The sequence below is a fragment of the Podarcis liolepis genome (assembly GCF_965112155.1).
Source record: "Podarcis liolepis genome assembly, chromosome: 10".
NCBI lineage: Eukaryota > Metazoa > Chordata > Lepidosauria > Squamata > Lacertidae > Podarcis > Podarcis liolepis.
In genome coordinates, this window is record NC_139562.1 from 42,514,120 (window position 1) to 42,529,327 (window position 15,208).

The 15,208-nt window shown below is 42.1% G+C and overlaps 1 protein-coding gene and 1 long non-coding RNA gene across 15 annotated transcripts in view; one reads left to right on the forward strand and one right to left on the reverse strand.

Moving 5' to 3' along the window:
• Positions 1-5,314: 5,314 nt before the first annotated feature.
• On the reverse strand, positions 5,315-9,883 carry LOC310687725. Its single transcript, XR_014516560.1, has 2 exons — positions 6,859-9,883; positions 5,315-6,702 (listed from the first exon to the last, which is right to left on the reverse strand). It is a non-coding gene; the product is annotated as an uncharacterized lncRNA (long non-coding RNA).
• Positions 9,884-10,122: 239 nt separating this feature from the next.
• Positions 10,123-15,208, forward strand: part of OSBPL8 (oxysterol binding protein like 8) — a 69,416-nt gene continuing 64,330 nt past the window's right edge. For 2 of the 14 annotated variants that reach the window (XM_083463153.1, XM_083463131.1), the window contains exon 1: positions 10,403-10,670. The gene's annotated coding sequence lies outside the window, so the exon portion shown is untranslated. Of the gene's footprint in view, positions 10,671-10,711; positions 11,028-15,208 lie in introns of those variants that run through there. The other 12 variants (XM_083463144.1, XM_083463145.1, XM_083463149.1 and 9 more) reach the window with 10 other exon arrangements.

Genomic DNA, 15,208 nt, shown 5'->3' on the forward strand with positions numbered 1-15,208 from the left:
AGCAGCTAAACAGAACAAAGACCTAAGATAGGATATGTTAAAGGTCAAGGATATTTAGATATTTAGCATCTACTGGTGAAGTTAATCACTCAATCAAAACACAGCTAAACAATGATGAATTTGTATCCATTTTCTTAGCCATGTGAAATTGTTTTAGAAATTTTTGTATAGTACCAAGCTAGCATACAAAAGACCTTAGTAATGATATATATTGTGTATTTAATGGGGGAAATATCAAAGTCCCATGTCAACAAAAACAAAAGATTTGTGTTCCTGCATAAGCCTTCTCCATAAGGCATGCTCACACAGAATCTTTCTCAAGTTCCTGTTCCAATGATTATGGCATGACCTAATTCATGAATTAGGTCATGTTCTCTAGAATTCTCTAGAATGGAACATAATGAAGTGTCCAGAAAAACACTAGAACCTAGATGTTGCAGCTCCATGCCCTGTGCGGCCCTAACTGTGCTGTTCATTATTTTCTGGCCTGGTTCAGATATAATGTTAAGCCATAGTTGAGTGATCTGGGAATGAACCTGCCTGAGCCTTGAGCATAACCCCATGTTTATCTCCTTTGGTGAGAAAAGATGGAGGTTGGAAACATCTGCTTCCTGGTTCAAACTAACTGCAGATTGTCATTATGTTGAATTCTGAAACTGAGGTTAGTTTAAACAAGGGTTGGGAAATCTTACCACTAAGGTCTGCATTTCCCTAAGAGGAAATAGGTTGGGGAAGATATGATAGCTATTGGCAGGGCTAAGGATGGAGCCAGTGGAGGTTGAGGCCAGACCCACCCAACCCTCTTTCTCTCTTGAAATCATCACAACCTCACACCATTTCTTTCCCTCTTTTAAAAGTATCTTGAAAAAGAGAAATAAACTAAACATTGTGGGATGGTGATAATACCAAATCAAATAATTATTTAGATCCCTGTAAGGACTGCTGACCCTTGATGCAACCCAGAAAAATTATTTAAGTCAAATATGCTTAAATGACATTACAGTAAATATTGTGGGTGGTATTCAACTAAGTTTTACTCAGGAGTAGACTGACTTAAATTAATGGACCTAATTCATGTTCATTAATTTCAGTGGGTCTGCTCTACGACTCTGGCTTAATTTATTCTGGAAGTAATTCTTTAAAAGCCTTGTAGAGGTCAACTGGAAACTTCTGTATCAAAAATACTGGTAACATAACCACAGCTTTTAAATCCAGCACTGTTTTAAGTCAAAACAAGAACTAGAGTCTAGCTCAGAAAAGATGCAGCCTGGGACCATGCCCCATTCTTATTTAGAGCATCCAATTCTCTTATAAATAGATTGAAGGAAACCTAACCGATTGCCAGCATAAGCTCCAGGACCATCCTGTGTGAGTAATGAGTCAAAAGTAATTCTAGTGTAGCCATATGTCCCTACTGTAGTTCATAGATGACAGTTCCCTGTTTAAAGGACTGTCAAGTCTGAGTCCAGTATACAGACAAAGTACCATTAAAAAGGGGCTTGCCGTTACTCATCATCACTTAAGCACTTGGACAACACACTGAGACGGCATTCAGTCATCTGTTCGGTGTCTTCCCCGTGGTGGTGAAGTTCTTGCATTTCTATTTAAATTGCAGTAATTATTTCTAAATTTCCATCAATACATATACATTGGCCCATGCAGATATTTTGCAAATCTGTGTCCTCTATTTTTGGCCGGGGGGAGAGGTTTGATGCATTACCTCTCTTCTTCTTTGGTGATGCTTAAGTAGCTATCCAAAGTGTGTTAACTGGGGCGTACTCCCAGGTGTGCATAGAACTGCAGCCTGGCTCACACATACTTTAGCTAATAATTGGCTAAAGATAGAATGGTTGTGTCTCCAATCTCCCACACAAATAATATCACTTGCAACCTGGGTGCTCCAAGCACTGACCATGTAGAGAGCCTATTAATGAGGTTTTCCACTCCTCTCTCAAAAGAGACCTTTCCCATAGATGTAAGGTGGGGAGAAGAATCGCACAATTAGGATTTTCATGCAATCAGTCTTTCACATGAGTGCCCAGCTTCCAGGTGACATTATCTGCTTATGGGAGGGTTGGTGTGCCTATGCTTCTCCTCCATGGCATGAAGCTGTTTACCAACCTAGGTACGTATAAAATCAGGTTTATGAGAAAAGACACTGGGTTCAGTCAAATGATAGTTACTTAAAACACACCTGTGTTTGCCAATGGGTGTAAGCTAATCAGACACCCAAGCCAAGGCTTTTGGCAGGTGTATTTGTATAATACACAAGTTCAAACAAGCTTGTCATATTTATCCTTTACATTTTCACATGTACATGCAAAATCATTTTACCTTACAAATGCAGTATATGAAGCAGAGCTGAGAGAGCTCACTGCAAAACTGCAAGCTGCCAACCTCTTCCAATTTTTTTGTCCAGAAAAAGGCAGTGGTTAAAGTAAGTACTATTATTATTTTTGTCCTAGGCAGAAGTCTTTCCCAGTAGAGCTTCTTAATTTACCTCTCTTCTTCAGCAATTCTTCTGTCAGGGATGATAGAAGAGATTGCCTGCGGAATACAAAATGGAAATTTTAAAAAATGGCTCAGATAGAGCTACTTCTTAGCTAGGAAGTAATTTTTCATTCATGTTATCATTCATTCTCATCTTTTTAATTTGTTCAATCCTTCACGGTCCCTCACCCCCAGTGTAAAGATGTCCATTTTCATCATACATCTGATGCAGTAGACTTGAGTATATAAAAGCTCATGTCCCAGTAAACAAGGGCTGAGGAATCTCAGATCTGCTCTACATTCTTCTCAAGTATTTTTGCCTGGCTCTAATGTGTCCTTGAACTGCAATAATGCTTCTTGCTTGCCTGGGTGAAAGATGTGCACGTGAGCAGTGAGTGTATAGAAACTGCTAACACTTGCATAACTGGAATGTAGTTTTCTGCACAAAGGTAGGAGTTACTCTGCCCACTTCTTGCCTCTGACCCTGCCTACTTGTGGCATGCAGCCTCCACAATGTAATAAAAACCTTGGGCTGAAAAAGTTTCCCCACTCCTGTCACAAACCACTTCATATCTGAAGTGTTCCAAGATTCATTTGTGTGCTTGCTTCATCAAAAACACAGTACAGTAATAAATGGCCTCCATGTTCCTTGGTTACAGCTGAGAAGCCAGCAATCTCAGCTTTTCAGTGCCTTCACTTTTGAAATTTGTCTTTTCCTCTTGTGTATAAAATATCCCGAAGGAATTCTACTGAATTCAGAAAGGCAAGGACGAGTAGAAACATTCAGAAGTGAGCTTCTTCCAATGCAGTAAGACTAAATATCCATGACTGGAGAAAGGTAAGCAGGACTTTCATAGTGGCAAATTAGTACAACAAGGGAGATAAAAGAACACAAAAGCACAGCAGAGAATGAAGCTTGAGCCCAAGAAGTATTTATTTACAATTTTTTTCTACTTTGTCACTAGACCTCATGATGGTTTGGGGTCCATCAATCCCTGTTTTATTAGTACAAAGAGTTTCAACACATTGCCAAGTAAAGGGATTTGAGTGTGGTTGTCCCACATCAAAGAGTATGCTGATGTATTAGTGCTAATTCTGGATTTTGTAAAAGTTCAGGGTTAGCTAGCAAATATTAACTGCCACATTGGAAGTGCCTAAATAATGTATTTTCCTTCAGTGAGCTACTGAAAGCTTTACAGAAGGGAGCATTAAGTCTTAGCGAGGGAGACTGTGCACTCAAGGGCTTTCTCCCTTTCCTGTGGCTGCAATCCAATTAAACTGACCCGGGATAGGCCTAGTTGAACATAGTGGAACCTGTTTCTGAGTAAGCATACACAGAATTGGGTTGTAAAAGCTGTGTCCACTCACCACTGGGATATTCCTGGAATGAGGGCAGCCAGTGGCCTTCCCTCTGCCTTTATTAGCCACACCAAACCAAAATTAGAGCAGGCAAAGGTTTTCCTAGTGTAAAAATGCAGTGGGGACAAAAACTCACTTGTTATATTCTGCTTGCCTTGTGTTTTTCAAAGTCACAGGAGATTTCTCCTCCCCAAACAGGCAACTTTAGCATAGCTTTTTCAGTGGAAAAGGCGAACAGGGGGATTATGTATGTATTTGTTGCCAGTCAAAAGCATATTTCCCCCACTTTTAAGGAAATCTGTTACAGTGTTGCCTCGCAAGACGAACTTAATTCGTTCCGCGAGTTTTTTCGTCTAGCGAATTTTTCGTCTTGCGAGGTACGAAATCCCATAGGAATGCACTGAAATTCAATTAATGCGTTCCTATGGTCAAAAAAAGTCCAAACAAAGCCAAATTTGGTACAACAAGAGTTTATTAAGTGCTCTTTAAAGTCACACATACTGTAAAGAGCATTTCAAAAATTGAAGGAACAATAAATTAAGTTTCTAAACATGACAGAAAAACATTTAAAAATCAACAAAGTGTACAGTACATTTTCTAAGACTCTGGGGGACAACTCGAAGAAGGTTCCTCTTCCACCCTTTGCTTCTTGCTGAAGAAACCCCCTCCTCAACTGTTCCCCCAGTCACCCACCACACAGAAATTCAAATCCAGATTTTTTTTAAAAAAAACAGCAGAGTGGCCCAATGGTCACAGAAAATCATTAAAATGCAGGAAAAAAAACACAAGCTTCCAGATTCTTGCAAACCCCTCCCCAACACCAAGTCCTTGAATTCCAAACACCCCAACCCAAAATCCACCCCCCCAAAAAAAGTTTTAAAAGTTTAAAAGAAGTTTTGGAAAAGCTTCAAAAATCACCAAAGTCTTCAAAAACCTCAAAAAAGGCTACCACACCGCGTTCTATGAGTTGCTCCTCGAAGTCAAGTCGCAACTGTATTAACGGTGTTAAGAAAAAGGAAACAAACTTGCAAGACATTTTCGTTTTTCGTCTTGCGAAGCAAGCCCTTAGGGAAATTCGTCTTGCGAAGCAACTCAAAAATGGAAAACTCTTTCGTCCAGCGAGTTTTTCATTTTGCGAGGCATTTGTCTTGCGGGGCACCACTGTATTTATATTGTGTAGGTCTATTTGTTTCATGGATTGATTTGTTTCAAGGTGGTTTCCAGCTGTATTTCTAAGTAGTTGTGGCTGCTGGTTGTCTTCTTCCCACTGATCCTCTCCACAAAATCTAACTACTTTGAAAAATTCTATGTACTAGACTTTGACATTTCAGGATCTGAAAGGCTGAGGTTCTTGACTTCTCAGTTCTGTGTTGCCAGGGACTATAAATGAATTAATTATATTGTGCTTTTGTTAGAAGTGTAACTCATGCTGATGAAATAAAGAGATGAAATCACACCACTAAGGTCTGATGTGATTTCTTTATTAAGTCATGTGAACTAAATTTTGCTCTTCCTTCATTATGAGTAATTGTTTTAACAGTTGCTCTAAGACTCATGTTTTTTAATCCACTCAACCCAGCAATGTTAAGAGAATGGAATCTACTTTGTGATAGAATAAATGAATGTGCCCAACTCAGCAACAGTCCCTTCTACTTTTGCTAATCAATCTTATACAGTACTGAAGATCTGTTGGCTGAGAGATTACAGCTGGAACACTCAGCTGGCAGAAAATGGACTCATGAGTGTGTCATGATGAAGTAGCAGGCCTCTTAAACACAACTGTCATTTAGTGCTATAAAACGAGACTGCGAAAAGGGCCTCACCTTGGAGCTCTGAGGCTTGCAAAGCACAGGAGCTAAAGAGATTCAAAAAGCATTACAATGAAACACAGGATCCCCTGGCATACATAACACCGAGTGGCACAAGGGAGGAGTACACTAACATGGGACCCACAAATGTTCAGTCTTCAGCCACACCTTCATCAAAAGTATGACTTTACACTAGCCCCAGACCTAGGAGAAAAAAATTCAATTCCAAATCATTGCATTCAGTGCAATGGGAGATATTCCTCTCTTATTCTCTTTTGCTCCAAAGTTGTGATTGTGAGAAGCGTGAAGAAGATTGGAATACTTGTAAGGGTGCTTTGGAATTGGAAGCAATATTGTTGGCATTGCCACTAGGGTTGATGAATTGTGGGTGCTCTGGCAATATTTGCTTGCTGTGTGTTATGACAAAGGGGACATGTTCCCACTGTTAAGAGTTCGTTTCAGTGCTGTATGTGGGCTATGTTGCTGGAACAGTCCCTGACTGGTGGGCTGTGGAAATGTTTGATTTTCTGGTTGATGTGTTTTCATCCTCCTCTCCCAGACTTAGCATGCATTGAATGTAAGAGCTGCTCATCTGGCATTGTGCTTAGTGTATGTCTGGTTCTGGTGCAACGTTGGAAGAGAATTGCTCTGTCCGGTTTCTTGCTTTTGTTCTCATCGGTTTCACTTAAGTAGTATGCTTAAGTATTTAGGTCTCTAATGAAGTTTCATAAACATTATTATTCTCAATTAGAAGATTAGCATTGCATCACTTGAGCTACTAGATGAGAGCAGAACACCCATGCAGATGTTTGTCAGCAACTCCTCTACAATTTACTTACCGGTAAATGTAAATAGATTAGCCAAAGCTAAACACCATGGAACTATTTTTAACAGCTTTTTAATTTCAAAATATTATGTACAATTTATTTTAAAACTTGCTTGTAGTGTCTCCTAAGGAACAGGATCTGAATGAATTCCAAGTATCAGTGGTTGCTGGGCTGTCCAATTTTCTCCTTAGGTTGAACTGATACAGTATAAACAACATCTAAATGGCATCCAGCACAACAAAGTGAGCCCTGCCCAACTATTTTCTCAAAAGCCCTTTAAAAGCTCACAAGGGAATATATTTAGCAATTTCTACTTGTGCATCAAATAGTCCATCCTTGTCTCACACCCTCTTGAGAAAACAGTACAGTGGTACCTTGGTTCTCGAACTAAATCCATCCCGGATGTCCGTTCAATTTCCAAAACGTTCGAGAACCAAAGTGCGTTTCCCAAAGAAAGTAATGCAAAGTGGATTAATCCGTTCCAGACGATTAAAAACAACCCCTAAAACAGCAATTTAACATGAATTTTATTATCTAACGAGACCAATGACCCATAAAATGAAAGCGATAAACAATGTACTGTACTGTAAAATAAATAAAACGGTATTGTACATGATAAAAAAGAAAATTTATTTTTTTATTTCCTGCACTGATGATAATTGTTGTTTGGATGGGGGGGGGGGTCGGGGTCCTTTTCCAGAATCACAATCGGTGACTCCTCTCCTACCATTCCTTCCCTTGCTTTTTTTAAACCACTGACATCTGGTTCAGACCCGCTAATTCTTTTCCTCACTAAAAAATTTTCAATTGAGAGTTGCATTTTCCGATGTTTTAAAAATTGTCTAAAGTGAGACATCACATTTTCATTGAAAGTGTAAGTGGCATGAATTCCAGCAGCTTTATCAGGGTGATATTTTTCAACAAAAGTTTGCACATCAGCCCATTTTGCAAGCATTTCTTTGATCACTGCAGTGCATACACTTTTTCTGCTCTCCTCCTGCTCTGAAGATATTTCCTCACTTGCTGTCTGTTGCTGCTCCATGAGAATGTTTTGAAGTTCTTCTGTGGTGAGCTCCGTTTTGTGGTCCTTCACTAATTCCTCCACATCATCACTACTCACTTGCAAGCCCATGGACTTGTTGTTCTGTTAATGGTTCTCTTGGCTTTGCAGCTTTTATCCATTTCCGCACAGTCACACAATCAAATTGCAAGAGTGCTTTTGAAAATACCGTAGCTGAACTGGGTTCCACAGAGTCACAAAAACAAATAAACCGAAAAAGTTGCAAAAACAAAATCACTAAATATAAGCTCCAAATATCACCTCTGTGTTGCATGGGTGCTCGGGACTCGCCAGCTGACAGACTTCAGCAGAAGCACTCAGAACAGAAGCATAGCACGTTTGGCTTCCGAAAAAAGTTTGCAAACCAAAGCATCTCCTTCTGGGTTTGCGGCGTTTGGGTTCCGATGTGTTCATCAACTAAGCCATTTGAGAACCAAGGTTCCACTGTATTCCACTTCCATCTAGAAAACAAGATAACTGGGACAGGGAAGGTAGATTCATTGACCATCTTCTCCCCCTCCATAGCTCACAAGCCGAAGCCGTTTAAAGATAGGGAGTTAGCAAATCTATTGAAATCTTACACTTGGAGAGCATTTAATGTCTGACTCTTGGGAATATTTCTTTTATGTAGGAGTTTTATTTATAGAGGTTTGCTCTAAGGGAAGAATTATTAATAAAATACACCGAAGACAGCAAAACCTGTCTTCAAGGAACAGAACTGTGATGTAAACAAACATTAGAATCAGATAATGAAGCTTTTGTGCTGCAGTCATATCACAAAGGGAAAATGGGAAAATGCTTACTGAAAAGGTTGCTGAGCTGGAAAGCTTGTTATAAAGGCCAAAAATGCAGAACAGTTTTCTGAGTTATGAGTCTATAGGTGTCAAGCAACATTTTAGTTCACAGTAAAAGCTGTGACAACCCATCCTATTAAGCTGTCCAGGATGTAATTTTCTATCTCAGCCTTATTCAACAGGGACCCTCCAGATGTTTTGGACAATTTCCATTGCCCTGACCATTAGCCATGCTGGCTGGGGCTGATGCCAGTTGTAGTCCGAAACATCTGGAGGGTACCTGGTTGGGGATGCTGCTCTAACTGCAACCTGGCATGGTAGTTCATTTTAACACCTCCTACGAAAGCACGTCAAAGTGCAGGTAGATAAATAGGTACCACTTTGGCAGGAAGGTAAACGGCGTTTCTGTGCGCTGCTCTGGTTCGCCAGAAGCGGCTTAGTCATGCTGGCCACATGACCCGGAAGCTGTACGCCGGCTCCCTCGGCCAATAAAGCTAGATGAGCGCCGCAACCCCAGAGTTGGCCATGACTGGACCTAATGGTCAGGGGTCCCTTTACCTTTACCACTGCATTTAGATCCAGCCTCTCTTCTACATGTTATGTAAAGCCAGCGTCACTTAAGCTAGTGCTTGTGAGCAGGGAAGGAGCAGTTTCTTAATTCTTTCCCTTCACATATTAGTGGAAACACTAAAAACACCCACTCACCTTATATGCTTTACAATCAGCTGGCACTTCCTTGTCTCTATATTTCAATTCTGTAAGCTGCTCTCAGCAGTATATGTTAGCCCAATAAAAGTGGTAAGAAAGCAAATTCTCTTGGAGCTCTCCTCCCCCCTTTTTGGAAGCATTCTACAAAAACTCAACTTGGTAGCCCATCTCGAAGAAGGAAAACTCTGTGAAACTTTATTCCTACAAAATGCACCACAGTAGGTGGGTGTCCAGTAACTAACAACCATCAGTCACCAACTATGGTGTACAATCCAAGCCTATCCTATCAAGAGAGGTGTGCCTAAACCCGCTGAACTCAATAGGCTTAAGCACACATAACTCTTCTCAAGCTTTTAGTCTTAAGCAGCCATCACTAAGCCATCCATGTCCATTACCACAAGTATATTTAGCTATTAAGCTACATATAAAACTAGGCGTGGGGGGGCAGTGTAGAGAATCACGCATCCAAAGAGTATGCTTCCAAATTAGTGCGGCTTGTCCGAAAGATGCAGTGTTTTAAGAAGTTTCTAGGGAGGGGGCTGCAAGATCAAACACGAAGAACTCCGATAACGATTTCAGCTATGTATAGGAAGCAGCAGCTAGCTGGATAGTTGCAAAACCAGACGTTGTAAGTTGTTAACGTAATTTCAGGTCCCGGATGAATGAGCTAAAATTTGCTTTTAGCAACAGTTCAGATCTTACATAAAACATTGTTTTAATGGAAGAAAACTAATGGAAAAAAGATTACGATTATTTGAGCTTATTCCACATCTTCCCTAGTAATGCCTAGTAATGCAGTTCCAGAGGTTGCAACCCGGATGGGAGGGAGACGGGGGTGTGATGATCTGGGCTAAATATCCTGCTGCGACGACTGCAGCAAAAGCTCAAAAAAAAATTGCCTTTTCTGTCTATGGGGTGGCGCCCTGAACGCGCACGCCCCCCAACCCGAAGTCCTGAGCTGCTTGGCCCTGGGGAAAGAAGAGAGCGCGCGTGTGTATATGCGTGCGTGCGAACTGAGGCCAAGTACGTATTCTCTCGCCAGGTTGTTCTGCGCAGGGACCTCGGGAGACAAAAAGGGCGGGCCCACAGCGCGAGGCCTGCATGTAGCTCTGCAGAACCAGCGGATTAAAAAAATAATAAAAACCCAGAGGGCGGCGTCTCCGCCTGTTACCTCAGCGCCGTGCCCAGGATCCCCTATCACGTGATCCCCGAGAAGGGCGTGGTTGCGCGCGAAAGGCTCCCCTCCCGCCCTCCGTGCGCCGGTCCCCTTCCACAGCAGGGTCTGTGCGCAGGAGGCGATAGAGAGGTAGCGCGGCGGCCGTTGATGAGAGCATCAAGCGGCGACTCCGAGCCTGCAACGGCAGCGAGTCCGCGAGGGAGAGTGAGGAGGGGAGGGGGAGAAGAGCGAGCAGGCGGGCGCGCGGCCGACCGGCTTCAGTCAGCGCGAGCGGCGGCGTGAGGGGGGGGGGCGGCGGAGGCAGCGCTTCCCTCAGCGGCGTTCCGCTTTTCTCTTCCTCAAGTCATCTCTGGTCGCTCTGGCCCGGCCCCTTTCTCCGGGGGTGGCGGGTCCGGGGGACGGAGGGGGTCACTCCGCCCCTTCGCCCGGGGACCCCTGGGACCCGAGGTAAGAAGGACGGGCGTGGGGTGGGGTGGGGTGGGGGCGTTGCCCTAGCCAGCCGTGGGGCGCCCTTGTCCCACTGGGCGTTTGCTGGCCCAGAGTGAGGATGCGCGGCCGTGGGGAAGACGCCGGGGTGGGGGCCCTGCGCATTCAGACGAGCGTCTGTGGGAGGGGGGTCCCGGGTTGGGCGCTGGCGCGGCGTGACCTTGGGCACGTCTCCCAGCCCTGGCGGGTTTTGACAGCAGTCACGGAGGCGAGAGGGGACTCCGTTCCTGCCGGTGCTGCTGTCATAAAAAAAGTTAAAGAGCTGTTGCGGCCCAAGGGAGCGGGGGTGGAAGCGATGGAAACTGGCAACTACTGGGAGTGAGTCCTAATTCTTATACCTGCTCTCTGGTCTTGCCCACGTGGGTTCTATCTCTGTAACAATAGGTCAGGTGGATAAAGGTTCCTGACAAGCCACATTTTAATGTGCCGTACTCTACTTGAATTCATCATATTTATATATTAGGTTTAGAACACGTGTTTTCAGTAACTTCCTGTAAATAGAGGGCAATCAGGCAGTTTTTCTCTGGTTTCCTCCACCTATAACTAAGGGTGCCAGTTACCCTGCCCCTCTACAGAGCTGCTATATAACCAATTTGCGGGCGGAGGGGAATTGAAAGGTGCTGCAAGAGGCTTAAGCAAGAAAACCAGGCAATAGGGTGGTGCCATATAAGTTGCAAAGTAATCACACCCTACCTTGTTGTTCTCATTACCAATAATTGGCAGGTCCCACAACTTGACATGGATTTTTCAGTACTTGCTTTCCTTCCTCCAATTAGTCAACCCTGTGCAAGTGGGTTGGTCAGTTGTTTACTAGGAGTCTGAGTGTATGGCAGCAGCTGGGTTATTTATTCTGAGGATAGGTATGTATTATGTTCTCCTAAATAATTATGAATGCAATTTCTAGTTGGTTCTCTGCAAATTTACCTGCCAGCACACCCCTCTAATTTATATAGTGCTTGTTTCTGAAGGGGTATATGGGGTGTTGTGGTGGGAAATACTACCTCTAGTGGGACATGTTGTGCCCTTTGTCCCCACCCCACACTCAGTTCTCACCTGTGGCTCCTAGAAGCTGTCAGCATGTGACAGTGGCCACACCCATGGAACTTCTTCAACTGGCCTGCTAAACCAGGTGAGTATAACTGATGTGTCTCAAACCTTCAGTGAGTTAGGGACTTCCCCTGCATTCAAAGACAGGCTCCAGCAGATTAAGAGGATGAGACTAATAACGGGTCCAGTGGTCAAGAAAGTGGTTTCTTCATGTGCTGCAGAGGGAAGTGAGTGACAAATGGGGCTTGTCAAGGTAAGGTAAGGGAAGGGAACCCATCTAGGAGGAGGAAAACTATGATTCTAAACTTCTGCTGCTTTGCGGGATATAACACAAATCTGGAGTGGAGTCCCTAACACAATTGGATGGCGCCTTATACGCCTCCTTCTGTCAACTCCTGCAGCCAAGCTGGTGCCAAACATATTGCTTTCCTTTCCTTTGGACCACATCACCAAGGCCAAAAGGAGGGATCTTTTCTTCTGGACAGCCCAGGACCTCCATACACACTGCTCAGGCTTGCATCCCAGGGAGGTCACTCAGGTGCTGCTAACACAGAGGTTTGACTTAAACCCCGGAGGTGCACTTTTTTGTCTCTGGAGACAGACAGATGCCAACAACATGTTTCTAAATAGGCCATGATTCTGTTCACACTTTAGATTTTGTGATTGGTGTTATAACATAGAAACAGAGTTGAATCAATAGAAACTCTCCCTCAGTTCTGCGGTGCATCCTTGCACCATTCAGAAATTCTGCAGCTACAGAAAATAATGGAAAAAATGAGTTGTAAAACATCTGAGGAAAGGATGAGTTGTTGCAAGGTCAGAGGACCAGCTAGACTTTCTGGATATGGCCTGCAGTTGTGTTTGGCAAGATTGGGCAATTTTTTAGTACCAAGGCAGGTTTAAGAATACTCTCTAGTTGGTTTGACTGTTTAAAATAACCTCCCCTGTGCTGATGCCGCCTCTATCCTAGCAAACATCAACATGTCTTTTGCACTCGCTGCAGGTGCAGGAGGATATATTTTTGTGGTGAATCCAGCATGATGCATGCATACATACATAATTTGCCAGTTGTCGTGGCAATGAACAGGTCTCTGTTTGCATGAATCTGTAGAGGCAGGGCTGTTTTTACTGGCAGTGTCACCAACTTGAGGTAGGTTGCAAGTACAAGAGTTTTACAGCCTTTTGTTTGGGAACCTCACCAGAATCTAGCTTCTGGATACTTTGCTGTTAAAAAATAACATAAATGCAGTGGGCATATGAAAGGAAAAAGACAAAAGAAAATTTAATAGGGGTGGGGAAAAGAGAATTATCAGCAGTGATTATAGCAGGTAAGGCGTATTGGGATCTTTTAAATCCCATTTTCCACATCGCTGACTGCTCGTGCTTGACTCTGGAAATGAGGCTAGCTCCAGTTTCTGGTGGCTCATCGCCACTGGCTCACCTTTTATAAATTAAACAGCATTGATTACTGTATTGTGTCCATGATCCAGTGAATTCTTCTGTTACAACATCTAGGATGTATATAACACCAAACATTTATTTATTTGTGGATATATCACCTTTCTTCCCTAATAATGGCCCCAAGACAGGTTACAAAAGTTAAAATGAAATAAAAACCAATTTAAACTATATCGGGATTAGAATATCAAAAACCAAAAGAGCAGAGTTAAACTTTCAGTCTCAAATTAAAAAAACAAAAGGCAAGTAGAATAAAAAATACATAGCCCACCCTAATGTCATGGGGGCCAGTGATGGAGACCGTCTAACTTCCCTAGTAAGAGAATTCCATAGCAATGTGCTGCCACAGAAAAGGCCCTGTCCCATATTTCTGCTAACTAACCCTTTATTGGTGGTAGGGTATACAGCAGTGTCTTGGATTATTATTTTATCCGACAGGCAGGTTCATATGGAAGAAGGGAGTGTTTCAAATATCTTGGCTCTGTTTAGGGTTTCAGTGGTAAATACCAGCACCTTGAATTGGGCTGTAAAAAATGGAGCTTATTTACATACACAAATCTCTTTCGTCTGGTCAACTAATACTGTTTTGTGAAGAGGCCACTTTAAAGTGATTAAAACCTTAATCCTGATTTTTGTGAATTTGTGATCTAGATCACTTCTGCTTCATGGTTCTGTGTAACTAAAAAACTTGCACATTTCCATGCCAACACAAGTTTATTGAATTTAATAAGGAGACTGCTTTGTCTGTTTTGTTTTTTGTAACTACAGAGATCATACAGCTGTGGAAGAATACTTCAGTATAGACATTTATAATATATGTGGTTGTCTTCAAAATCATTATACAAGAGACAGGATTTTGAGTGCATGCATGCAAGTGTATAGTTCTGTTTCTGTGATTGCCCAGGTGCTTGAGGGCTGACTGCTGGAAAGAGCTATACGTCCTTCAGTAATATGTGCATTTATCTCCTTTGCCCCGCATTTACTGTATTCCTTCTGTTCTCCCTGCTGCCTCGTTTCTTTAGTAACAGTTATTGCAGTAAAGATTTTTTTGTTCTTTATTGGATGTCTTTCTGAGGTATATCTTTCCCCACTGGGCTGCCTTTCTCAGAAATCTCAGTGATTTTGCTCCCGTATAGCAAAAAAACGTTTTTCTTTCCCATTTGAGAGCAGACAGGATTTCCTTGTACAAATTCAGTTTGAGTATGATTTAATCTGTGACTCTACCTCCAAAATCCTTTTTCCAAGTTCTACTTTTTCAAGTATGTCGGAATCAGCTTATGATTGGAAAGTTTGTCTGCTGACATTTGCTTTTCTATTGCACACTACCTTTAATATATCTGGGAGTCTTGACAGATGCAGGGCTTTAAAAAAATCTTTTTCACTGTAAAATGATTCTAATTTCATTAGAAATTTTGCAAACATTATTTTTGTTTCCTGTGGAGTAATTTTACTTTTACATTTTTTTCAAGGGCCCTCAGTCCTAAAAAAACTAGTCATTTCACATATGTTGCACATATACTACAAGTGATTTGTTTTCTTTATTAACATTGCTGGCATTTTTGTGAATCCCCAAAAGGATGCAACTGGATCTTGGCTCTCTGAAGAACAGAACTCTAAACCAAAAACAAATATTGGTTGGTTTCACTGCTGTGCAAATATCTGTAGCAGCCAACAGAACAATATGCTAGTTTAATTTTAGACTGCAGCTCAGTCGTCTAGGGTGTGCAATTCAAATATGCATTAAAAAAACCCCTTTCACTGAATTATATAGATCAGATTACTATCTGATATAAAATGTAACATTGCATTAAAAAATATGTAGTTACCCAGATTTGTTCCTGAATCCCTAAATATGATAGTTTTCAGATAATATTCAGATAATAGTTTTCTCTAGTGGTCAGAGATAAATTAGTGTGCCACATATAGCACCACTGTTCTATTGTTTACTCTTTTTCATATGCAGAGTTACCAGGCAAATTTTCTTCAAACTAGAG